Source organism: Camelus bactrianus, chromosome 3 (genome assembly GCF_048773025.1).
Source record: "Camelus bactrianus isolate YW-2024 breed Bactrian camel chromosome 3, ASM4877302v1, whole genome shotgun sequence".
Lineage (NCBI taxonomy): Eukaryota > Metazoa > Chordata > Mammalia > Artiodactyla > Camelidae > Camelus > Camelus bactrianus.
The window spans coordinates 10,416,398-10,443,450 of record NC_133541.1 but is presented as its reverse complement, the minus strand read 5'-3'; positions in this window follow the sequence as shown (position 1 = coordinate 10,443,450).

Here is a 27,053-nt window from a genome sequence, read left to right as displayed (position 1 = left end):
GTACGTCAATTATGCCTAAATAAGAAATAGGAAAAATTACATTAAATTAAATGTTAACGCTACTCAAATTGCATGTCAGTGTCCATTTAATACATTTCACTCATTTAGTTCAAATGCATGTATTCCCAGAAGTGTTGTGCCTTAGGCTTTGTTCCAGATCATGTAAGATTTAAAGTACAAATAAATAGACTGCCTGTCTAAAATTTGGGGCTAAAATGACACACTTTTTTAGATGGCCTAGTTTTAGGACTACAGTGATAACAAATAGATAAAAAGAGACTTTCGAGTCAAAACCTTAGGCTATCAAGCCTCTCCATTTAGCGCTTGAAGAATGGAAATGTGACACCTTTTGAATTCTGATTTCTCTTCCCATCAGTATGCAAGCAATTTATTAAAATATGCTCACATAGGATTGCATTTTTAAAACACAATGTAAGAAATTACTAAAAGTGATGCATTTCAATGTTGAATACTCCGCCACTATCCAAGCCGCATGTTATTCCATGTTGTGAAACATCAGTGTCTTCACTCTCCTAAATTGCTTTTGAGATGTTTACATGATCTCGAGACTATCATCTTCCATGCTAAACCAATCGATCTCTCGGGAAAAAGAATTCTTAACTCTCCTTTGAGTATAAACATGATGATATTGGTCCAAATGAGATTTCTATGCAAGTGAATTTAGATTATTATTCACTTCCAAGACTTTTAAATAGTGGTATTGACATGGAAATGAATACCGTGCTAAAAGGGTTTTTCTGCTCCTACATGCGAGGCGATGGTTAAATTAATTACCATGACAAGTTTTACAATTTTCTGAAAATATAATATATAGCAAAAAATATTGTTCAATTAGTGTCTAAATAGCATAGGTTCAAATTCCATTGGTTTGTCCAAAAGTGTTTTTCCATCTTTATCTTCCTTTCCTTTTTATGTTTTCTAGCAAACCTCCAATCAATCAAAATACGAATTATGCTAGGACAACTCCCTGTAACTTCATGCCTGTATTGATTTATTGCCACTTTTCCCTCCACCAGAAACAATTTTCTCTTTCCCAGTGTTTCCCAGACAGACTCTGCCCAAATGTCATATCATCCTCTGAAAATTCATTACATTTGTTAATATGTATAAAGCAAATCTTTCCTAAACTACATGAGGGCAGATTTTAATGAATAGGACATTTTGTTTAATTTTACTTTAGCAAATAATAATATCAAATAAGATCTTTTTCCCTCCAAGATATTCAGGCTTCCTTCAGTTCCATCATTAGAGCCGTCTGTTTTCCTGCTGCAGGCTCCCTGGATTTTAACTGAACCCCTGATTCTCCATCTCCAAGTCACCCCTGACGTTTCCCAAGATCCCCAGGTCCACATCCGTGCCTGGTTGTTGCCGAGTTCCATGTTAATGTTCCACGAGCAACACAAAGTTTTTACTTTTTAATTGAAGTTGATTTACAGTGTTTCGGGTGCATAGCAAAGTGATTCAGCTTTATACATATATTCTTTTTCAGATTCTCTTTCATTGTAGGTTATTACAAGCTACCGAATATATATCCCTGTGCTATATAGTAGGTCCTTGTTGTTTATCTATTTTATATACAGTAGTGTGTATCTGTTAATCCCAAATCCTTAATTTATTCCTCCCCTCTTTCCCCTTTGGTAATCATAAATTTGTTTTCTATGTCTGTGAGTCTCTGTTTTGTAAATAAGTTCCTTTGTATCATTTTTTTATTCCACATGTAAATGATATCATATGATATTTGTTTTTATCTGACTTACTTCGCTTAGCATGATAACCGCTAGGTCCATCCATGTTGCTATAAATGTCATTATTTCATTCTTTTTTATGGCTGATTCCATTATATACATTCCAGTAGTATTCCATTATATATATTCTTTATCCATTCATCTGTCAATGGACATTTAGATTCCTTCCATGTCTCAACTATTGTAAAAAGTGCTGCTATGAACATTGGGGTGCAGGTATCTTTTTGGTTTAGAGTTTTCATCTTTTCTGGATGGATGCCCATGAGTGGGGTTGCTGCATCCTATGGTAACTCTAGTGTTAGTTTTTTAAGGACTCTTCATACTCTTCACTACAGTGGCTGCACCAGTTTATAGACACACAGATCAATGGAACAGGATAGAAAGCCCAGAAATAAACCCACACACTTATGGTCAGTTAATCTACAACAAAGGAGACAAGAACATACACTGGAGAAAAGATAGTCTCTTCAATAAGTGGTGCTGGGAAAACTGGACAGCTACCTGTAAAAGACTGAAATTAGAACACTCTCCAACACCATATACAAAAATAAACTCAAAATGGCTTAAAGACCTAAACATAAGACCTGATATGATAAAACTCCCAGAGGAAAACATAGGCAGAACACTCGGACATAAATTGTAGCAATATTTTTTTTGATCTGTCTCCTAGGCTAATAGAAACAAAAGCAAAAACAAATGGAACCTAATTAAGCTTATAAACTATTGTACAGCAAAGAAACCATAAACAAAACAAAAAGACAACCTACAGACTGGGAGAAAATATTTGCAAACTATGCAGCTGACAATGGATTAATTTCTAAAATATACAAACAGCTTATACAGCTCAATATAAAAAAAAAAAAATCAAAAAATGGGCAGAAGACCTAAATAGACATCTCTCTAAAGAAGACATTGAGATGGCCAACAGGCACATGAAAAGATGCTCAATATTGTTTATTATTAGAGAAATGCAAATCAAAAACTACAATGAGGTGTCACCTCACATTAGTCAGAATGGCCATATCAAAAAGTCTACAGATAATAAATGCTGGAGAGGGTATGGAGAAAAGGGGACCCTCCTACCTTGTCAGTGGGAAAGCAACACAAACGTAACCAGCTTAAATCTGAGTCCACTATCCTTTACCCATAAAATTACTACTGTTGGTGGTACTGCCATGGTTTCAGTAACCAAAGCCCAAAACTTGTAAGTCATTCTAAAGTCTTCACCTTCCCAACCTCCCCTATTCACCACCAAAATCTCTGGATTTTCCTTCATACCTAATCACCTTGTATCTATTCTCTTTGTCATCATTATTGCCCCTCCTTAGCTCAGGACCACCGTGTGGTTTTATTAAAGTGACTGCAGTAACTCTTTCCTTCATTTTCACCATCACTTCACTCTACTCCAGTCCATCCTGCAAACTGTTTTCACCCCAAACCATTTCTAAGACGCCCATCTGTTATTGAAGAGACCTGCTTTAAACTCTCCATTAACTTTCTGTTGCCCTCAGAAAATATTTAACCTCCAACTATTATGAATAACTCTCCAAAATCAGGCTTTTTGTTTTTGCTGAACATTTTCTCAAAAATACTCCCATAAAAACAGTGATTTCTCAAAAATGTTTAATATGCTTTGACAGAATTTAGAATATAGTATAAAAATCATGTTCTCTTTCAAAGGTGTGGCATGAAGATCATCAGTGTGGTTGATTAGGGACAATCCCTCATTTATTAAATGTCACAAAGTAGAGTTAATAAGGTTGACATTATTTCTCCAATATTTAACAACAGTAACCATGATTTTTAGATAATTGGATGGTCCTCTACCTTCCTCAAGTCAGCTCATACCAACGGAACAAATGACTGAAATCTCTAAGGCTTCACACCTGACACCACTACTCAGCGCATTGGGCATAGAAAACTTTCAAGCAAGTGTTACCTATCAAGAGACCTGGCACCAGAAAAATCTCATTAATGATCTCACTTAAGTTTTTATTTTGTTCACTGTAGCTCCAGGAGGAAGTCACCAGTGTAATTTACTTGACAGCTATACAGATGTACTTAGACGAGACGTAAGGTAAGAAATTGTGGGGCAGTATTTACAATATTGTTTGTTGGGGGTTAATTTTAATTTATTCTTGCAGAAAATATTTAGATAAAGTCATTTATTTAATGAAGACACTCCTCTTTCCTCAGTTTATACGATAACATTTATCTTTCTAATCCCAGTAAAACTGGGGTGTACAACCATGTGACCTCAAGCCATTTCAGATGACAAAGATGCATGCCAACAACAATGTAGAGGAGAGGAGGCATTATAACTCTGAGATGATAAAGGCATATATCTTTGCACCTTCTCCTGTCTGCAGACAATGAAAACTTTGAGGGAATGAGAAAGAGGGACATTTATAACCAAATTTACAGTATCTATGTAGAAGGACTGACAAGGTCACTAAAGTTATGGGTGAGAGATAGAGGACCGAAGGGAGGACCTCTGGCTTGAGGAATCCTATAGAATCTCAAAGAAAAGAGCTCTCCAATAGGTGGCCCCATCTGAATGACAAAAGTAAAGACCTTTTGTTTGAAACAAGTTGCAGATACAGAGAATGCCAGGGGAGCTACCCAGAACCCAGTTGGATGGTATGGCATGTTTAGGGAGGTAGCTAAGAGGACAGAAATCTCTAGGCAACCCACTATGCTAGACACAGAGCAAGAAGGCCCCCTGGTGGTGGTGCATAGCATTGCACTTCTAATCTTGGTCAGCTGAGATTTATCAAAGATAACTCATCTCCCTTTTGCACTCAGTACATGCTTATTCAACTGTGTCTTATGTGCCAAGCATTAGTCTTTGGGGTAACATGAATAAGCTCCACAGACAACTCTGCCTCTCTGATCTCCCTCCCTTACACATAAACACATATACACATACACACATATACACACATAGAGTCACAATGGGTTTTAATGAAAGGCTTGGAATCTTCCTGAAGGCATTTCTGTACATTATTATTATTTACATGTATGTCCCACAGAACAGAGAACCCATAAATAAACCTGCACACCTACAGTCAACTAACCTCCAACAAAGGAGGCAAGAATATGCAATGGAGAAAAGACAGTATCTTCAGAAAGCTCTGTTCAGAAAGTTGGGACAGCCACATGTAAAGTGAGAACACTCCCTCACACCTTACACAAAAATAAACTCACAATGGCTTAAAGACTTAAACATAAGTCACTATAAACCTCTGAGAAGAAAACATAGGCAAAATATTTTCTGACATAAATCTTAGCAATGTTCTCCTCAGGCAGTCTACCCAGGCAATAGAAATAAAAGCAAAAATAAACAAATTGGACCTAATTAAACTTATAAGCTTCTGCACAGCAAATGAAACCATATACAAAACAAAAAGACAACCTATGGAATGGGAGAAAATAATTGCAAATGATGTGACTGACAAGGACTTAATTGCCTTTGTCAGGATATACAAACAGCTCATGTAGCTTAATAACAAAAAAGCAAAAAACCCAGTCCAAAAATGGGCAGAAGACGTAAACAAGCAGTTCTCCAACGAAGACATACAAATGGCCAAGAGGCACATGAAAAAATGGTCAACATCACTAATTATCAGAGAAATGCAAATCAAAACTACAGTGAGGTGCCACCTCACACCAGTCAGAATGTCCATCATTCAAAAGTCCACAAACGATAAATGCTGAAGAGGCTGTGGAGAAAAGGGGGCCCTCCTACGCTGTGGGTGAGGATGTAGTTTGGTGCAGCCACCGGGGAAAACAGTATGAAGGTTCCTCAAAAATTAAAAGTAGACGTACCCTATAATCCAGCAATCCCACTCTTGGGCGTGTGCCTGGAGGGAGCCCTAATTCAAAAAAGATGCCTGCACCCCACTGTTCACAGCAGCACCATTTACAATAGTCAAAACATGTAAACACCCTAAGTGTCCATCCACAGATGACTGGATAAAGAAGTTGTGGTGTATTTATTCAATGGAATACTACTCTGCCATAGAAAGTGAAATAACGCCATTTGCAGCAACATGGATGGACCTAGAGATCATCATACTAAGTGAAGTAAGCCAGACAAAGACAAATCTCATATGATATCACTTCTATGTGGAATCTAAAAAATGATAATGAACTTATTTACAAAACAAAAGGAGACTCAGACATAGAAAACAAACTTATGTTTACCAGAGGGATAGGAAGGGGGAGGGATAAATTAGGAGTTTGGGATTAACAGATACAAACTATCACATATAAAATAGATAAACAACAAGGTCCTAATGTATAGCATAGGGAACTACATTCAATATCTTGTAATAAACTATAATGAAAAAGGATATGAAAAAGAGTATATATATATGTATAACTGAATCTCTATGCTGTACAGCAGAAACTAACACAACATTGTAAATCAACTGAACTTCAGTTTAAAAAAAAATCTGTTCCAGTAAGGACTCCTCTCATTCAGATACAAATCATGAAACAGGAAACAGAACTAGATCTCTAGAAGTATGCTGTAAGGAAAAAAATGATAATGAACAGAAAAAATAAAAATCAAGCACAATTAGGGAAAAAAACAAAACGCACTTTGTCATGGAGCAAAAAAGAGTGATTAATCAATTCCTCTTGGAGTCAAAAAATGTAATAAAAATGGCCTCTGTAAGTGGAGCTCAACACAAATGCTTAAGGAGGAAATTATAAAACAACACAAAGGGATTTAAAAATAAGCAGACAGAGCTCAGGAAAGAAGTCTAACCAAAACGTGAAACCATCAGAAAGCTCCTGGCCACTTTGGAAGCCCTGACAAGGAGGACGGATGCACCACTTGTAAACAGACCTGTCAGAGGAGCTAGGAAGGTGAGCGTGGTGCAAAGGAGCTCACAGCTTAAGGAAGATGAGGTATCTGCTCAACTGATATCCTAATGAATACAAAATAAATGAGACCAAAGAAGATACATTTCAGAGAAATTTTTCTTTTAATTAAAGAAGTCACCTCTACAGATCGAAAGGTGCTACAACATCCCTCATGGAACTGACGCACAGTTATCTTGTCTTATGATACTTAACAGATTTTTCAAAAGTAAAATAAAAGTCATTATGAATCTCAAGGCAGTAAAACAAAAAACAAATAAAATTTTAAAACCTGCAAAAGATAAAGATCAGACTGACTTCAGTACAAAACAGTGGAATATTTACAATGACTATAGTGGGGGGGGGAGTGTGTTTTATTAATTTTCTATATTGCTAAATTAGGGCTAGAAATCTTAAAGTGTTTGGCAAAAGAAAAATATTTCCAGGCAGAAATTAACTCAGAAACTATGGTTACCAGGAGTAATTTTGTAAAAAAAAACAATTAAGGACAGTATTCCCCAAGCAAGGAGTCAGTAGGAATATGTTTTCAAGAACTGACAGTAAATTCAGATTTACTTGAATATAGTAATTAGGCATCACTGGGGAATTATGAATGTAAGACAGAAAGTAGATGTCAAACACAACAATGTAAATGTAATAATGTAACTAAAAGAGTTTTAGGAGGAGGGAGAAAAAGGTGTGGGAGAGGAAGCATTCAAGATTGCGACTTTCCAGCGTGAAAACAAAACAACCCAATTAAGAGGAATCTGCACTGAGTTCACGCAGCCCTCCGAATGGAATCATTTTAAACCCTGAGCCTGTATTCTAGAAATGTCCAGATACTTTTTGTCATTAATAAGAGGAGGACAAGCTTTGCTCTTTAATGTTTCTGTAATTTTACAACTATAGGAAACCCCATTGACTGGAATATCGAATCCACAATTATTTGGCTCACGTCTGCTTCATTATTCCTTTGAAATCTTGCTCTGCATTGTCTGTCGTGTGAGACTTTTCCTTACTCTCGTTAAAGATAGCGGTGGTCACGTTTTCCACTCTAAATGTACGTATAATTCTATTGTTTTACTTATTGTACTATATTTTAAAATACACTTGGACATTTTCCCTTATTAAAGGTATTAATTGTATTCCATACCAGACACTCAGATGCTGCAGATAGAGCAGTGAACAGCCCCCCCCCCAACATGCTGAAACTCACATGCCACTGAGCATGAGAACCTCTCAGTGGCATCCTGTGATGCTCCTCTCGGCGTCTGCAACACCAGCTCATGCACGTGAAAAAGGCAGGATGAACAAAGCAGATCTTATCACTTGGTGACATAAATGTCAATTCCTGTTCATCATACTGTGTTTATGAAACAGAAGGTGTCTGTTTATTTAGTGCTTTATCTGTTAATATAATTATCTCTTATTTAGTATCTATTTAGTGTTTATTATTCACCTTATTATATCATATATTAAATTCCGTTAGCAAATATATCCTATAGCAAAGTAGACAGGAGGAGATATATATGTATATACGTATTCCCTGTCTTTTTATATTTTTTATATTCTTTTTCCAAAGAACTTATAATCTGAGCAGAAAATAAACAATGAGTATGAAAACATTAAATGGTAAGAGAAGCTAAGTTCTGCAGCAAACAGCTGGAAATACAATGCAGTTGAAAACACAGTCTTTGACAACAATACTTTTCACTCAAAATTGCAGATGTAATTATTTAGGGATTTTCTGTGGATCAGCAATGCCCTCATTACACCTCCTTCTCCTGCTCGCCATTTAGACGTTTCGTACTTTCTCGGCTCCTGGAGGAGAGAGGTGCTTGGAGAGGTGGGGACACTTCTTTGCCTGCCAGCAGCTCTAGTTAAAGGTTGGGAGGTAGAGACATTTAATATACTGACCAAAATGCGACTAGGGAATTACTTGTGAGTTTCAGTTCATTCCACTCTCGTATCTCATTATCTTGGATAATTAGAGTTAGCTGTGTTTTTGTGGTCAAGGAGAGCTGGTTTGGTTGTGTTGTTGATAAAGCTATGACAGTGCACAAGACAGATATTAATAGAATTTGAAATGTATTATGTAATACTACATTTATTAATTTCTGGAAACATTGCGTTGACATTAACATGTATTTTTAAAATATACCAATAGCGTTTAACTATCCATATTATGTAGAAAATCATGTTTCACAAAATGAAGGTTGGAAATAACATATTGTTCATTGAGATGAAAGGTAAAGAAAAGTGAGCTACTGTTTATTCAACATCCACTTAGATTGTATTCAGCTCTTCCTGGAAAACAAGCACTCACTCCTGCCGGAGATACGGACACAGCCATGGACAAGAAACAAGGGCTCTTCAGTTATCAAGCTGACATCCTGGTGGAAACACTACATATATATTTGACACATATAGTGAAGCGTCTTCCAGAAGGAAGCAATTGATTGGAGAAGCAATTCTGGGTGAGATGAGGAAAAACACAGTGTTACTGTTATCTGCATCATAACCCCAACTGCAGTAGTTAAAAAATTACAGACATCTAAAATATTAACAAATATTAAAGGAACATGTGGTGGTGGTAACTGACCAGATATTTAATAAGTCATAATGTACAGAATTGGCTCTCTACACCATGAAATGTTTCCGACAGCTATATAAAAATAATACACAAAGCCAGAAAACACCTGTTAGTGAGAGACGTCCTTTTAGAAAATGTTAATTAGGGAACAGAATGTAGAAGTGATCAAATTATGTAGGTTTTATTCAGTTCTTATAGGGATGATAAAAAAAACAAACATTTTAAAGAAGGACAAATGAATGTGTATCAGTTATGCCTATAGCACAGGTTCATGTGTGTCAGGGCAAAACAAAAAAACAAAAAAACAAAACTATTGCTTGTGAGTAAAACTATGATTTATACGTATAGCTAACAATCATGGAATGCTTAACGTATCCATCCTATGTATGGTTCCGTGTTACATACACCGTCTCCTTCGATCTTCACAAAATGTAAGACTGTATCAGCTTAATCCCATTTTATATACAAAACTGAGGGTTAGTTAGCATTTATAGCTCTGATGGGAAAACAGCTACCAAGGAGTGGACCAGAGAAAGTAACCAAGGCAGTCCGATCCAAGACTCACTCACCCATCATGAAATACTGCCCACAGGTGACGCAGCTTTATATCCCACTGAACACCAGCTACCCTGTTATTAATAGCGCCTCACTCAACGCTCAGAATGGCACCAGTCTGGACAATATACAATATGTTTACTATAACAGAGGTCTGTCTCCAAGCACCTGGATTAATAAAGAGCAGGTGCCCAATGCCACTGGGACTTGGTCTTGATCACTGAGGAACACCACGTGCTCAGAACCGTGCCTCCCGTACAGTAAGGGCAGCAACAAAATGGATTTAATTAGCAAGCGCTGTCCTTAAACAGATTCTCAAACCAGAGTCAATTATAAAGTGCACCAAAATGTAACATAAACGTATGGCTTTACACTCAACATTAACTCAGTAAAAATATTTCAGGGTAAGTGCACTTGTGTGTGTGGGTGTGTGTTTATACAGGACAGAAGAAATTCAATATGAAATTGCTCCATTAGTCTTTTTTTTAAATCTGGTTTAATAGACAATTATACTTTAAATCATCTGGAGGATTAGATGTATTTCAGCCCAATCATCTCAATTATTTTTCTCTCAACTGATTGGCAGTGACTAATACTGATTGGCAGTGACTTTGAGAATCAAGAGTACTGCCCTTCTGTGTGACAGACTGAGTTTAAATGTCTTAACATGTGATGAATTTTGAATAATAATGAAATAAGCACTAAACACTCTTCATAAGATTTATTTTAGACAATAGAGGAATTCTTTACATTCAGGATCAATACTCTGTGTCCACTTTATAAAACTAAAAGGATTGGCGATTATTTGTTTCTTTGTTCATTTATGTACGTCACAGTGATGAAAGAATTTGGAAGACTGGTGTAATTAGAAAAAGTAGCAGAATGCTAAATGCAAAAATGATTAATCAAAATTCAGAGTCAAACTGAATTTTAAGAATTACGTTTTCTTAAAACTGGTAGTGTTGCTTATATCCAACAAGTCTGTTCTTCATTGAATAGCATACTCTGAAATTGTCACACATAGAAATACTAATATGTATATACGTATACGTAATATGTATATACATTTATGATAGTATTGACAATTGACAGTCACAATAGTATTGTGATCCATCCATCTTTCCATTTGGCTGTTTACATTTACTTGCCACCTTCTAGGTACCAGGCACTGTGTTTGTTGCTGAAATTTAAAAAAATGAATTAAGTTAAATTAAATTAAATTAAATTAAGATCAGTCTTTCTCTTAAATAATTCACAATGTAGTTGTGGAGGAAAACAGCCAAACCGATCATCAAAATTTGGTAGAAAAAGGTTCTTTATTTTAAATTACATATCATGTAATACGAGAGCACAAAGGAAAATGCTCCTTACAGGGGAGCCGACACTTGAACAATCTGAGTTTCTTCCAGGTATGTGTGAGCGGTAGCTCTTTTCTGGACATTTCAGTGTGTCGCTATGCATGATAAAGACAGCTACATTAGTGTGCAGTAGAGCTGTTTTATCCCTGCTATAATCCGATTTTCTGACATTATGAAGATTGATGGATTGCCTTAAATTCTTGTTCAGACACAAACACACTTATCCAATTACATCATTCTTTAAAAAACGTCTTAATGTGCCTATAACCGCATAGCATAGCTAATTAGCATGATGTGAAGTAATTCCAAATGTAGTTTCTCTCTTTAGGCTAGGATCCTCTGACTAAATTGATACCCATCAGAGGTACCACTCAGGCAGAACAGAACTCTGATTTAGTTACTGGAGAACTGTAATCTTGTAAATTTGCCAATGTAATGACCACCTCCAGAACTTGCATTTCCAAAGGGTAGTATAGATGTTCTCACCAAGTAGCAGAAAGCTTCTAGATACCACTGTATGTTATCAAATAAATGAAATAATGAGTGAAAAAGTCTCTCCTGCAATTAATAAAAGACAATACAACCTGATTTCCATATTGAGAATTCAAGAGAGACTGTGTCCACCTTCTCATGTGGGTTTAGATTCACGTTTAAGCAACTGCAGAGGTATATTGCAAGTTTCATAGCTTGAAAAAAAAATCTGATGGCTATCATGTTGAGAATTTGTGCCTGTCTACAGGTAGTTATAAACTAGACAGTAATATAATGAGACTGTCGCCCAAAATGCATCCATCACCTGTCTCATCATTAAGATAGCATAATTTCCATAATCGCTAAATTGCATAATCACTACTCAATGCAGAAATATTAAGTGGAGTTAAGCATTGCATAGGCAGTGTCTGGAACACCAGTTCCAGGCAGTTCAATGCCTTAAAAATGAGGTCGATGGCTTGTGTCACACAGGCCGCAGTACGTTTCTGGAAAGAATTAGCAAATTGAATGGAAAACATGCTATGTACTATAGATTGCATGGGCTTTTGTAAGCTCCAAATTGCTACATTTTGGTTATCTTACACATCACTTCCTCCTGAGCTAATCATTCTGCAAATCTCTGGAAATCCGTAGCTCTCATCTGGATGAAAATTTATGTAAACTCATCTTTCAGAAGTTAAAGGTAGTAATGAAATATGAAACCTATGCATCTTTGAAATTTTAGGGAGTATATGAATATGATTATTTCAATAGATTCATGACATTACTATGCCCAAGATATCTCCGGCATCATAAAATAAGTGATTTACCTAAAAGTAATATGGCCCATTTCCTTTTATCATGGGATCACAGAAGTTCCTAAGACTTTAAAAATACGACGTTAAAACATGGCAGTTTACAGCCATTACTTTGCAGGACATCGCTAGGTTCTTACATTTCTAATCAACACTGTCATTTCCCACTGACTTTTGAGGCTTTCTGAGGAAGAAAAAATTATTTTTCCTCTTGATTTATTCTGCCTGTCTAATATGCAACCCTAACTCTGAATTTTTATGAGGCTTCTTTCAAATACACATTGGTGCAGTGGATGGTAAGCTGATGTTTAAACTAATAATTTTTTTTCCTCTGGGTTTATACAAAATTATTGGGTTCTAGAGATTTCTGTTTGGTAAAATAGTGAAACATAAAGTTCCGTATAACAATTTGAGGGCAGGGGGAGATATCACGGGAGGTGGTTTAAATTAAATGCATCAGCTAAGGGATGCTGGAAAATTCATGTTCTTGTTCAGTGACCTGTGAAACTTCTTACTACACCCATAGATAACATCTGGATGGACCACCCTAATTAAGCAAACACAGCAGGAAAACATCTCCTTATTCCTAACCCATCTGACACCTGCAAATTCCTCATTAAACCATACATACCAATGAGAAGAAGGTTTTAGACATTAGCAAAGCTTACCCCCACCCTTCACTGCCACACCTAACAAAACTCAGTGACATGAGAAATCTACTCTGTGTTAAAATGTAGTCTCTCATCTGCCTGGCTTTAGTTTTAAAAGTTAGTGGTAACTTAAGTTTCTAGTCTTTTAATATACAAAAATACACCACATTTAGCATACTAATTTGATCATGTAGCTGTTCAATCTGTGTGTAACTTTTTATTTGAATGTACACTATTTTAAGTTTTGAGTTCTAATAAAATCAGAGATAAGGCCAATTATTTTTTCTCTTTAGGAATGTGTTACCTCTTCCTCAAGAAAAATAGTCTAAAAAGAGCCCCACATAAGTCTATACTTGAGAATATTCTGTAGGAAAAAAAAGTTGTTTGATGGACAAATAAGGTTTGGTAAATACTACATTCTTGATCTATCTTGAATGGTCACGTTTCATACAAGCATATTAATGTCTCTTAGAATTCCTGCAGGAAAGATTCTCACTTTCGTTGATGATAGAACATTTTTCCCACTGAAATACCCGTTAAAAGAATAAACTCTGGTACAACCTGTCCTAGGATATTCACCTATCTTAATTTCATTTAGTGTTTGCAAAGAAGCATTTCATATAATAAAGCTAGATAGCCCCGTATGGGACACCGAGGTCCTGTCCACTTGAAGGATTGGCATGGCCAGGACAGTATCCTGAGAAATCATGAAATGCCCACCATTTGGCAGCTGGAAAACTGGTATGAAAGGTATTGATCAATTCAGGCCATATCTTTCAACTTCTAACCCCTCTTATCTCCAACCTTAAAAAAAGAAAAGAAAAGAAAAGAAATTGAAAATGCCCTTTATTCAAACATAATACAAAGTAGGTGCCTTTTTGAATAACAATCCAGCCAAATGGAACAGTCTATCAGGACTACTAAGATGCTATCATTTCCATGACTTTGTGGGGTTGAAAACCTGCAGAGGTCTTTTCCAGAGCTGCTAACTTGATTCAACAGATGATGCCATAATCGGTCTTTGTGATTCTCGCACTGCCGTTTTTTCCTGCCTTCACAGCACTTCCTCTGACGGAGCGTCATGGAATTAAAGATGAACATCTAACTTAATATTTTTTAATTTTTACTGATTATTCTCTCTTTTACACAGGTTTTACACATAATATATAAACTTATGTATACTATATATAAATATATGTATATAGAGAGAGTATAGGAAATATATACAGAGTATATTACAGATTACAGTATATATTGCAGGGTATAATATACAGATTTTAAGTCTACCATTCAGTTTTGACAAATTAATATACTCATCTGAACCACACTCATCAAAAGTTCTTTTTTGCCTTGCCAGGGGTCCCCAAGACTGCCCCCCAAGTTTAGTGATTTGCTAGGATCCCAGGACTCAGCCTATGGTCATACTCACAGCGGTGATTTATTCCAGCAAAGGACACAAAGCAAAATCAGCAAGGGGAAGAGGTGCACACGGCGATGGCTAGAGGAGGGCAGGTGCAAGCTCTCAAGAGCCCTCAGTCGGTGGAGTCACACGGGACGGGCTTCATCCCCCAGCAGCACGCTGTGACGACGCATGTGTAACGCTACCAACCAAGGAGGCTCACTGGAGACCCAGTGTCCAGGGTTTTTACTGGGGCTGAGCACTTAGACACACGTGCAAAGTATGAGCATTTCAGAAAGAAAGCAGATATTCAAGCATAAACCAATTATTTGCAAAACCAGTTTAGGCCCGTGAACCATTCTTATCAGAGAGTGGCAGGAACCCTCCTGAAACACAGATTCCTAGATGTCAGTCGAGGGCCAACCTTGCAAGCAGGCCTGGTGAAGACCGGAGGCTGGGGCCTGCCACGCTAACTCTTGTTTGCCCGTGTGTCCATTGGCCATCAACCCTTCACAAAATCACAGATCCACTTTCCATCAAAATAAATTAGTTTGACCTAGTCTAGAAATTCACATCGGCAGAATCATGTGGAATAACAAAATGTCATTTAACCATTTAATTTTGAAATATTGCATGCATAATTCACAGTCCTAAAAGTTTTGGGGGCTTGACTTAGTCTGCATTTTAAATTACAACATTTTTATATCTCAGGAAACGGGGCTTTTAGAAGCTTCCAGCTCACCTTTGCACAGCTTGGCCACTAGAAAGGAAACTGAAGTCTCCTGCCACATGCCCATTTGGAAATCTCAGGTCTCTTAGTCCACTTGAGCTACTACAACAAAATATCATAGACCAGGTGGCTTATAAACAACAGAACTTTATTTCTTACAGTTCTGGAGGCTGGAAACCCAAGACCCAGGCCTCGGTATGGTCACATGCTGGTGAAAACCCTCTTCAGGGTTGTGACTTCCCCATGTGTCCTCACGTGGTGGGAGGGGCTACAGAGCTCTGTCAGGTCTCTTTTATAAGACCACTAATCTCATTCATGAGCTCTACTCTCATGACCTAATTATATCCCAAAGCCCCTTTCTCACCTCTAATTCCATCATCATCAAGATTATGATTTCAACATATTAATTTCACCAAGTATTCAGATGATAGCACCAGTGAAGAATCCTGATTGGCTGGGTTGAGTGATGGCTCACTTCTGACCAATGCCTGGAGCAAAGAAGGCTGGTTCAACTAGCAGTTAGAGCCAGTGGAGAGGTTACCAGAGGAGAGTGGTTTTCAGGAACAGCAGAATCCAGTGGCTGGAAGAAAGGACATATTAAGGGAGACCACCATCCCAATGTGATGATACGATATTAACTTTTTAAGATGCCTGTAAATTTTCAATTCCAAACCAAAGAGTTTTAATTTATTCAACAAGGTTATCACACTGGTAGGCACCTGGGACAACACAAAAATGAATTAGAAGGAAGATTCTGCTCTCACATTGTTCTAGACAATGGCAGTTACAACCAGCCATGTGAACATTCAGTAGAGCTTGTAAAGGGGGCAAAAGGCATTCCACTGGAAACCACTACATCTTCCACCTTAGGATCAAAAATGTTTTCTCCATTGCATTTGCACCTTCTTTGACTTCTTGATAAAGAAACTTATCTGCCAGTTATTTAGCCAGAAATCTAAATGCCAAGATTCAAACCCAGATCCACCATCACTTTGCCTTTCCAGGCAGCCAAGGGACTGAATGGATGGTACTTAGTAATCAAAACAGAAAGTAGACTTCAAAAGTTATTTGTTATCATTTTAAAAATAATGTTCATAATAGTAATATTTATTCTAATTGAACTGCACCCTGGATTAGAAGATGACATATTAAGATGTGAATATTTTCCCAGACTGACCTGTATATTTATTTCAATTCCTATAAATATTCCAGCAACATCTATATATATATATTTTTTAAATAATTACAAGCTTGTTCTGAATTTTATTTTGAAAGTCACATGAACCAGAGGCGCCCTGCCAAGTTTGAAAAAAATAAGATAAAACTATCCCTGATTTCAAAACTAACAAAAAAGATACAGTAATAAATAAGAGTATGCTAATGAGGAAAAGATACACATGTTGATCAATATAACAAAATAATGTGTCCAAAAATAGACCTGCACATTGATTTTTGGCCAGGGCCAAAACCAATTTAACAGAGAAAGAATAGTGTTCAAGAAATGGTGCTCACACAATTAAATATCCATGTGACAAAAACATGAGCATTGATTCTTACCTCATCTCTTAACAAAAATCAACACACGCTGCTCTGTAGACCTATATGTAAAATCTAAAACTATAAAACTTCTCACATAAACTATGAAAAACATCTACTGTAAGTAGGTGGAGATTTCTTAGCTTTATAAAAACCACAATCCATAAGAATGAAATTGATAAATTTATTTTAAAATGATGACACTATAAAGAATCTGTACAGAGAAGCCAGCCACAAATTAGAGAAAATATTGGCAAATCACAAATCTGGAGAGGGACTTATAAAGAGCTCTCAAAATTCAATAATCAGAAAACAAGCTATCCAATTTTTTAAAAAAGGGTAAAAGCACATGAAAATTTGTTCAACATCATCAGTTACTAAAGAAATGCAAATTAAAACCACAAGGCAGAACCAAATACATCCAGTAGAACGACTGAAAAAAATCACCAGAGAAATTTTGGGTGTAATGGAAATATTCCATATCTTGATTATGGTATGGTTTTTTGACTGTCAAAATTCTGTCAAAACACAAAAATGAAACTAAAAAATCTGAATTTTACTTTATCTCAATTATACCTTGATTTTTTTTAAAAAAGAAAGCCCATGACTGACAAACAGTATTCATACACAGATGGAAATTGTAAAGTGAACATTTTATTTGGCTTTTGGAGGTATGTTCTCCAATTATAGGCCAGAAATTATAACTGTTAAGTAAACTCAGAAAACACAGTAAAGCTATCACATGTGAGTAAAAATTACCTTATTCATGTCTATGGATGGAGAGATGATTGATGGATAGATACAAGATAGACATGGAGAGGTATATTCATCTTCAATATGTTTTTTTGCACAAAATCTTCTTTTAAAATGGTGATTGTTAAGCCAAGATCATTGCTGGCAAGTTAGTCATCTAAACTAGGCCAAGTAACAGAAACTATAATAAAAGACGCAACATCTCTAATTTGAAACAAAACAAAATGAGTATAATCCAATCCTCTTTCCCTGAGACGTCTAAGGAAATGAGTGATTTCCCAGTACTCTGGACTTAAAGAAAATGCTTTCGCATGTCATGAAAAATATATGTATTAAACGCAGGAGTTCCTATCGGTAACTCCTGATCTGACCTCCGTTTACCACCCTTGTAAAGTTCCTCTTTACAGTTCAGGTTGTGTAAGTTTTTCTGCTTCTACTTTTAAGAGAATCGTTGATTTTGTGTTTAACATCTGATCTTTACCTTTTACAAAAGAGCACAATGGATTAGAGAGAGTTTTCCAAGACTGAACAGTAATCATGAGGAATGGAGCCAGACAGTCTGAATCTTGAGTCTTCCCTCTCAAAGACTGTTGAGTATCCCTAAGGAACATGCACTGTGAATTTTGATGTAGATGTATTTATACATCAATGTGTGGATGCTGTTTGAAATTTGACCTGCTGGGGCTAGAGCCAGATCACACTATCAAATCACACTCATTAAGGATACATTGGGGATAGGTAATGAAAAAGCACCCCAGCCCAAGGAAGGTTAATTTACCAAGTGGTCCAAGAATGTGGAGGAGACAATTCAAACATCAGCAGACATCTCCATGTGGGGAAAGAGTCAGTCTCGGAGTCTGACCCAAAACACAAAGAAAGCCAGCTGTATGGGTCAAGCAAGACTCTGCAAAGGGAGAAATGAGACTGAGCCAGGTCTCTCTGAGGTGTCCTCCTTCTAATTGGTTCGGGGATGCATCATAGAATGACATATATATGAAGTGTCTTTATAAATATATATGAAGAATCACTTTATCACATCTACTGTTACAACTATTTCACACTGAGCAAAATAATGCAGATATTCTTACCACAAATCAGTGATGAAGAAACTGAGGTCCCCTTGCTTGCCAGGGTCACGCATCCCAGAAAAAGAGGTCAGACTCAGTTCTTTGAACTTCAAATGAAGTGTCCTTTCCCCTTTACCAAATTGCTTCTTGTTTGATAAATTCTGGAAACGTAGACAGCTAATCCTTAATGTAGAATTAATTCATTATTGAGGTGTCTGGGCTGCCTCATTTAATTAACTTTGTGTATGAGAAGGAAGGAGTAGTAAAATCTTAGAGTGCTGATGCTTTTAAATCTTAACTTGGCTGGTGCTTTTTAGGGTCCTAGACTGATGGCCTGCAGGAGGCAATATCTTGGAGTCAAGGGTTAACACTGAGATTGCGACGAAACCAAAACAGTTTATATAATCCAAAATCCAGGATATTTGCTTTTATTTTTTATTTGCTAGGACATCCAGTATAACCTCTGTAGTTCATCCCTCAATTATGCATATGTATGTATTTATAATTAATCAAAAGTATTAAATTAAAAATGCATATTTTATATATGAGTTTATGTGTACGGGGACACACACTGTGTTCCCAGCCATGTCCACCAAACCTGCTCCCCAGCCTTCAGCCTCTTGTCAAGTGGAACCAATTAGGTTATTGCCATAACTTGACTTTTTCATTCCTCATCTCCAACATCCAAAACATCAGAATGCTCTGCCTTCAAAATATATCTTCATCTAATCACTTGTCACTTTACCAAGCTGGTCCACACTGGGCCAAGGCCATCGTCTCTCATGCGGTCTCCTCTAGAAGCCCCCTTCCTTTTCCTCGTCTCTCCACTCTTTGCTCACTATAGTCCAACTCTATACAGTCACTAAAGGGAACATTCTAAATTGTAAATTATCTTGTATATGCAATCCTCTTGCTTGAAATTCTTTAATGGCTTTCCATTATATGCAACATTACATTTGGAAAAAAACCCAAACACACATCCATGACCAACAAAGGCCCACATCATCGACCCTGTGAACCCCTCAGTTCTTCTAGCACTGTTGAGCCCTCTCAGGATAAATCAGTAGGCATGCCCATCTCCACCTCAAGGCCTTTACATTTGCTGAAGGTCTGTAACTCATCCTCTCCCCAACATGTCCCCAGAACTGGAGTCATTCTCATCCTTCCGGTCTTTGCTCAAATGTTCCATTTAGAGATAGATTATCCAGAAACAACTTCTGTGGGAAAAAAAATGCTCTGCCAACTTCCATGTGATCACTGCTATCCTATTGCTCTCCTTCATTTTCTTACAGCAATTATCATTGCCCAAAAGTACACAATTTCTGCATTTATTTACCGTCTTAGCCCAAGAGAGCAGGCTCCGGGATGGCAGTGACTCGTTTGTCTGGCTTCTTATGAAATACCCAGTGCCTTGACTAACAGCTGGTTTCTCCGAGGGGTTCACAGTGGATGCTGGTGTCAGCGGCCCCATCCTCTCCACCGGCAAGTGCACCCATCTCCCAGCTGAAAGGAAAGCTTGCTGATCTCTGGGGAGTCCCGTCACTCTCACCTGAGAGGCTCCACGCTCCCTAGCAAATGTGGGGCTTGGCCAATGTTGACTGGCACAGTACAGAAGTCTGCCCAGCTTGCACCAGCCAACCAGGATGAAGAAAATTCTGTCCAATTTGTGCTCCAGTGTTTCTCTGAAGGGTTAGCATCAAACCGGTATCCAGCTGACTCCCTACATCAGTTCTTGCCTTGCTTCTTCTCTGCCATGCTACACGCTACTCCTCTCCCCTTTTCCCCCTCAAAGATCCCGCCCTCAGTAAATCACTTAAAGTAGAATCAGCATCTCAAGCTCTGCTTCTGGGGAAACTGGAGGAAAACAGCATTCAATAAATATCTTATGCATGAATGACTATTGCCCAGCAAGCCCAGTTAATGAAAGCAGCAGACTTCGAGCCTCAAGATGTAATTCCTTTGAACCAGAAGAAAGACTTGAACGTGGAATGCTTTTTATATTAGTTTAACTCAACTTTTCTGAAAGTCTCACCTAATTTTTTTAAAAAAGAAAATAAGAAAGAAAGAAATCATTAGCTTTTGTATTAAGATATTCTTAAGAAACATTACATAATTTAATCCTCCCACAAAAAAATGCTTTGAGATTGATATCAGCATATTAAAAGACCTAAACGAATGTAAACCCCTATAAAATATTCACACACTAATCCTGGAACCTGTGAATCTGCTGTTTCAGACAGCAAGGGTGCAGATGGAATTAAGGTTGCTAATCCGATGATCATAAAATAAAGAGAGTATCCTGGGTTATCCAGGTGGGACCAGCATAATCATAAGGGCTCTTTAAATTCAAAGAGGAAGGCAGAAGAGGAGGTCAAAGTCAGAAAATGATTCTGTGTCTTTTATCCTACTGGATTTGAAGTTGGAGGAAGAGGCCAAGAGTCCTGGAAAGAAGGTGGCCTCTAGCAGCTTGAAAAGGCAACAAGTAGACCCTCCCCTAGAGCATCCAGAAGGAACATAGACCTGCGGACACCTAGATTTCAGCCCAGAGAGATCCACTCTGGACTTCTGACCTCCAGAAATGTAAGATAATAAATGTGTGTAGTTTAAAACCACTTTTGCAGTAACTTGTTGCAGCAACAATATGAAACTAATAGATGCAGTAAATAAGCTGGTTTGCTGTTGTTGAATTCAAGTTCATCAAATATATTGGAGGAAGGACCACATTTTCTTTAAATGCCTGTTAACATTTTTTTGTTACATTTAGCCATCTTCATTATTAAATAACTCTAACCACCATTATTATTATACCTAAATTAACCTGATTTTCTGAAATGTAGAAAAGTCTTTTTTTTTTTTTACAATGTACTGCTTCTGTTTCTGTAAACTGTCTACAAATTGTAGCAGAGGGAGAAAAAATAACATGATTAAATATTTAAAGGTACAAGGCACAAACCATGGCTTGGTGTAAATAATGGAAAAATGTTGTTTGTATAATTTTTGTAGCATGTGGAACCGGATTCACTCTTTTAAAATAAATATTTATTCAAAATGATAGAAGATAATCTTGCTCCCGTATATAAAATACAGAGAAGATCTTTAAATGAGCAGCAGCAGTGCTATTAGCTTTCGAAGCCTTAAACGTGAAAAAAAAATCTAAGTAGCATCTTTCAAAGTACCCAATACTTTGCCACACACACAAATTCAACAAATGATGAATAAAGTCAATTTATCTTCTGTGTCCTGTGGGTTTACCATTCCAGAGATTCATTATTCTCATCCTCTAGCCTGGGAAATACATTGAAATACATCGTCCTTGATCTTCAAACTACCCCCCTTTCTCTACCACCACTGACATTCTTGACAAAGTGTTTTATGTTCATTAACCACCTTCCATGCACTGCGATCTGATTTTTTTAAAGTATAGTCAGTTTACAATGTGTCAATTTCTGGTGCACAGCGTAATGTTTGTCATACATGTACATACATATATTCATTTTCATATACTTTTTCATTGTAGATTACTACAAGATACTGAATATAGTTCCTTGTGCTATACAGAAAATTGGTGTTTATCTACTTTAGATATACCAGTTAATATTTGCAAATCTCCAACTCCCAATTTATCCCTTACCACCCACCTTTCCCCCCATAAAAATAAAATTGTTTACTATGTCTATGAGTTTGTTTCTGTTTTGTAGATAAGTTCATTATTGTCTTCTTTTTTCTTTTCTAAAGACTTAAATATAAAACAAGACACTATAAACCTCCTAGAAGAAAACATAGACAAAACATTTTCTGACATAAAATCTTACCAATGTTCCCCTAGGGCAGTCTACCCAGGCAACAGAAATAAAAGCAAAAACAGACAAATGGGGCCTAATTAAACTTATAAGCTTTTGCACAGCAAAGGAAACCATAAGCAAAACAAAATGACAACTTATGAAATGAGAGAAGATATTTTCAAATGACGCTACTGACAAAGGTTTAATTTCCAGAATGTATAGACTGCTCATACAACTTAATGACAAAAGCAAACAACCCAATCCAAAGATGGGCAGAGGAACTAAACAGGCAATTCTCCAGTGTTTTCTGATTTTTATTGACCCTCCCCACTTCCTACCAGCATCACCAGTGCTTGAGATTTCAGATTAATAGATATCCATGTAGCACCTGCATCAGCATAGCTTCAGGGGGACTTAGAAACGTGTTAGGTATAGCCCGTTCTGTGTATCTAGAGGTCCTGAGTGGCATGAAGCCATGCAAAGATTAAAATGTTCAAGACAACAGAGCCACTGTGGTGGAGCTGCCTTGGAACTGGAAACCACTTCAACTGACTCTGTATCTAGAGGTTCACAGAATGTTTGTGGACAGGTTTCTAATCTTGGAATGTTTTCAGGCAAACATCTATACATAGGGAATTCTCTCCCTTATATAATTAAATGTTTAAAAATTACTCTATTTTTTAAATGACAGGATTCTCTTTTAAGTAATTGCTTTGTTTTGAATATGAGCTTAATTAACTTTGTGGCTCTCAGTTTGTGCTGGACATTTGTACAGTAAAATGTATAATTCATCATCAAATTCTTTACAAAGTTTAGCAACATATATCATTGTGTAAGTTATTCCTTAAGACTAAACCAAGTACTTGGGTTCTCACTAAGATTATTCAATGTATTAACTAATACATTAAGTAGGAAGGTGTGTTAATTCAAAAACAGTACTACGATGGTATAAAATCCGCTGATATCTGGATTTTGTAATTCTATGTCCTCTAAATAAATGTGAATTTGCAGAATGCCCTAAATTAGAACACATGCATACTTGTCTGATTCCAAAAAAAATTTAAGTGAAACTGTCTTTATTCCATATATTGTTCTTTTCATCAATGTTTCTTTATGAAATAACCAAACACTAACTTGCATGAAATTCATACTTTAGAAAACTTTAAATATACTTCCAATTTCATGAGAAAAGCTAAATGTTCAAAGGTGTTAAAATTATTGATGTCATATAAAGGATGATCTTCCAAAAGACTAAGGCACAACCACTCATGTAATTTGTCACATCCTTACTCAAAATTAAAAGCCACATCTTTGGCACGTTGTACCTTTTCCACACTGACATTTACAAAACAAGCTGCAAAGTTAGGTGCCTTCTTATTTTTTTTTATCTGAGTTCTTATTTTTCAGATAAAGGAGACTGTTCAGTGTAAAATATTTAATACTAGTTAATAACATTACTGAGTGCATTTTATTATCAGGGAAAAAAGAACAGATCCCATTTTTGCATATAGAAGTTTTAACTTTTATGGGCACGCTAATTTTATACATGGACATGCAAAATTCTCTATCTTTCAAACATCCTGAAATATATTTCCTTCTTTTTGTGTGAAAATATGATAAACTGGAATAATGACTTCATTTTCTATGGTTTGAATGATAAAATACATTTTGAGAAGTAGCTGACTGAATATGTGAGACATCTAAATGAATAAAAGGGATTTAATAATAATGAAGTTGTAAATATTGGTATTTTTCCTACTTTACATTTGTGTTTTCTTATTACTTTTGTAAGAAGCAGCTACTTGATTAGACATCCTTAGAACTGGTAGTATTATTTACAAAAATGTGTATAACTTTCATTTCCAAAAAAATATTTGAGAAAGGATATAGTACGCCAGACAAAATATTTCAACCATACCAAAAAACATTGAGATTCTGACCACAAATTAGAAAATGTAGAGTTTATAACCTAGAGACTCCTAAAGGAAATGTGAGGGTGTTTTTGTTCTGCCTGTTACTGAACTCCGCAGTTGTATTCCTGCTGAGCACAAGGAAAATTGACCTACATTTTATAGGCTCTCCATTTTCTGTGTAGTAGAGAATGGCTTGGAAAAATAGAGTCAGAAAATTGTCATTCAATTGCTTGGGGAGCATGGCTTCAACTGGTAGATTTGATTTATTAATATTGATTTTTGTACCAACTTCGCAAAGCCGCATGTTTATTTTCCAGTCAAAATCAAGTATCCTTTTATTTTGCCAATCAGGGACACATACTTTTACTTTAAGTTTTGCTGATGGACTGGTATGAAGAGAATATTGAGCTAATATTTTATGAAATCTACAATGTTAGGCCCTGAAGTGAAGAAAATGGAAGAAAAGTCTAATTTCCTATCAACAAGCATGAACTCTCATGAGGCAGGCAGACACAATGACTAGTATGATGGCTCTAAGTAGAAGTGAGTGTCAGGAAACTTGCTGGGCAGCACAAAGGACAGTTTTAGTTGTGACAGTTGGGATCAGAAATGACTTAACCGTGAAAGGAGAGCTTCCCTTGCTGTCAAGATGGAGATGGAGTGGCAGAACATTCTGAGATGACAAAATAGCAGGAAAAAAATGGCAAAGTGGCTGGGCATGGTAGGGCCAGAGTTAGTAAATAGTCCAGTGTGGCTGGAATTGTTGGAAAAGATACAGAAAGAGAAGAGTAGAAAGACCGTGCAGGTGATTAGAGAAAAGAATGTAAAGTAAGACAGTGTGACTGGTGAGAACAGGAAACAGTCTCGACACCACTATCCAGAGCTAGAACCTGCTAGACTTTTCCAACTAGATGTAGATACTAGCGTAGGGGCATGTTGGGGAATTACACCCACCAGCCCGCATCTTTATGTCTCCTCCAGCTGCTCACAAGTTCTTTGGTCTCTTTTTTATCATGTCCCATATATCAAATCTACTTTCCTCCAAAAGTCCCATGTGTGGGGTCTAGAACCCAAACACACCTGCAATATCTATTCTTCAGAACAGTGTATAAAAGTAAACCATGTAAAGATCAAAAGGAGGAAAAATAAATTCTTTATTCCTTGACATATGAATTCACAATGAGATTGTGAGGTAGGCAGTATGAGGATCCCTGTTTTTCAGATGAGAAATTGTGCCTACACTATTTCTATTCCAAAAAATAAAACCAAAGCAGAATGACCTCTGCTATCCTTTCTTTTATAACAAATTAGAATACAAATTAAGATTTTGGGAGAGATTATTTTGATGGTAATTCTCAACAATAATGATATTTTCCTTTTGAGAAGAATTGATATGATTAATTTTAACAGTTTTGGATAATAATTATTCACATAAATATAATTCAAATTTAGAGAGCTAAATCTCATAGATTAAAAGTTTATTCATGAGATTTCTTGTTAATGCTGAATCCATATTTCATTTTCTCATCTAAATCAGCACATTATAATGGCATACTCAAGAGTATTACTGAATATTTCTTTTGTACTAAGATAATTTCTAGGAATATCCAGCCTGATATGAACAATGGATATTTAAATATAGATGGAGAGTAAAGAACTTACTAAAAACTTAAGGGAAATGTAACCTTTAATGAAAAAGAATATGAAAACGAATATATGCATGTATATGCAGGACTGGGACACTGTGCTGTACACCAGAAATTGACACATTGTAACTGACTGTACTTCACTTAAAAAATAGTTAAAAAATTAGGGGAAAATATAAGTACATCAATACATTGCAATTCATGTATTGCTTGCCATAAACTTTACAAAAATATATTTGAGCTTGGAGTCACTTTCATTTCTCAGTGACAACAGAAAGCCATAGGGTGAGAATTCAAAATGTAGGAGTTTAAAGCAGCATCTCGTTGTCCCCACTGAGTGATAATTCTTTCATGTCTTATTATAAGACAATATAACTGTAATTGTTTAAAAAGATGCTCCTGAGGGAGTGACATCACCAAGAGGGTGACATAGGTCAAACCTGCCTTCCCTCCCCTTCACAAGAACTGAGAACAGGACACCACTGAGAGAATTCTAGAACAAAAGAGTGAGGTTGAAGCACCCCCTGCACCTCAGACACCGGGACAGATTGCATTAGAAAGTAACAGAAGTGCTACATGTGGATGGCGATGTCCTCCCCCAGATCCACACAGCACCACAGGGAGACACCTCCCCAGAGCCTCCTGTTCCTTCAGTGAGAAAAGAGAACCTGGAGGGAAAAAGAGCACCCTGCTTGTGGGTCACTTTGTGGGAGCCCTCATTCTGATCTTGCACCATCGAGGTTGCAAGGAAATCTGCGAGGTGCAATCACTGGGACATTTGAAGAGAGAGTGCAGCCTGTGGCTTCCCCACCAGAGGATCCAGGCAATCAGGGAGCCCATCCTACAGCCTCACTTGGGTAGGGAACCCGGCCAGCAGTCCTATCCAACTGTTCTCAGCCAGTGGCACACACCCGATCCCTGTCCTCAGATCGCTAATAGTTGTCTCACCAAAAAATGGACCATAATATCAGATCCCACCTGCCCAAGAAAGTTACCAGCAGATGCAGAAACCCAAACTGAGCTGACTGCTGAAGTCTAGAAGAAGAGTCCCATTATACAAATGCACAGATACCAACATAAGAAATCAAGGATCACAAAAAGAAAGGTACATATGACACCACCAAGGGAAACTAATAAAGATCCAACAACT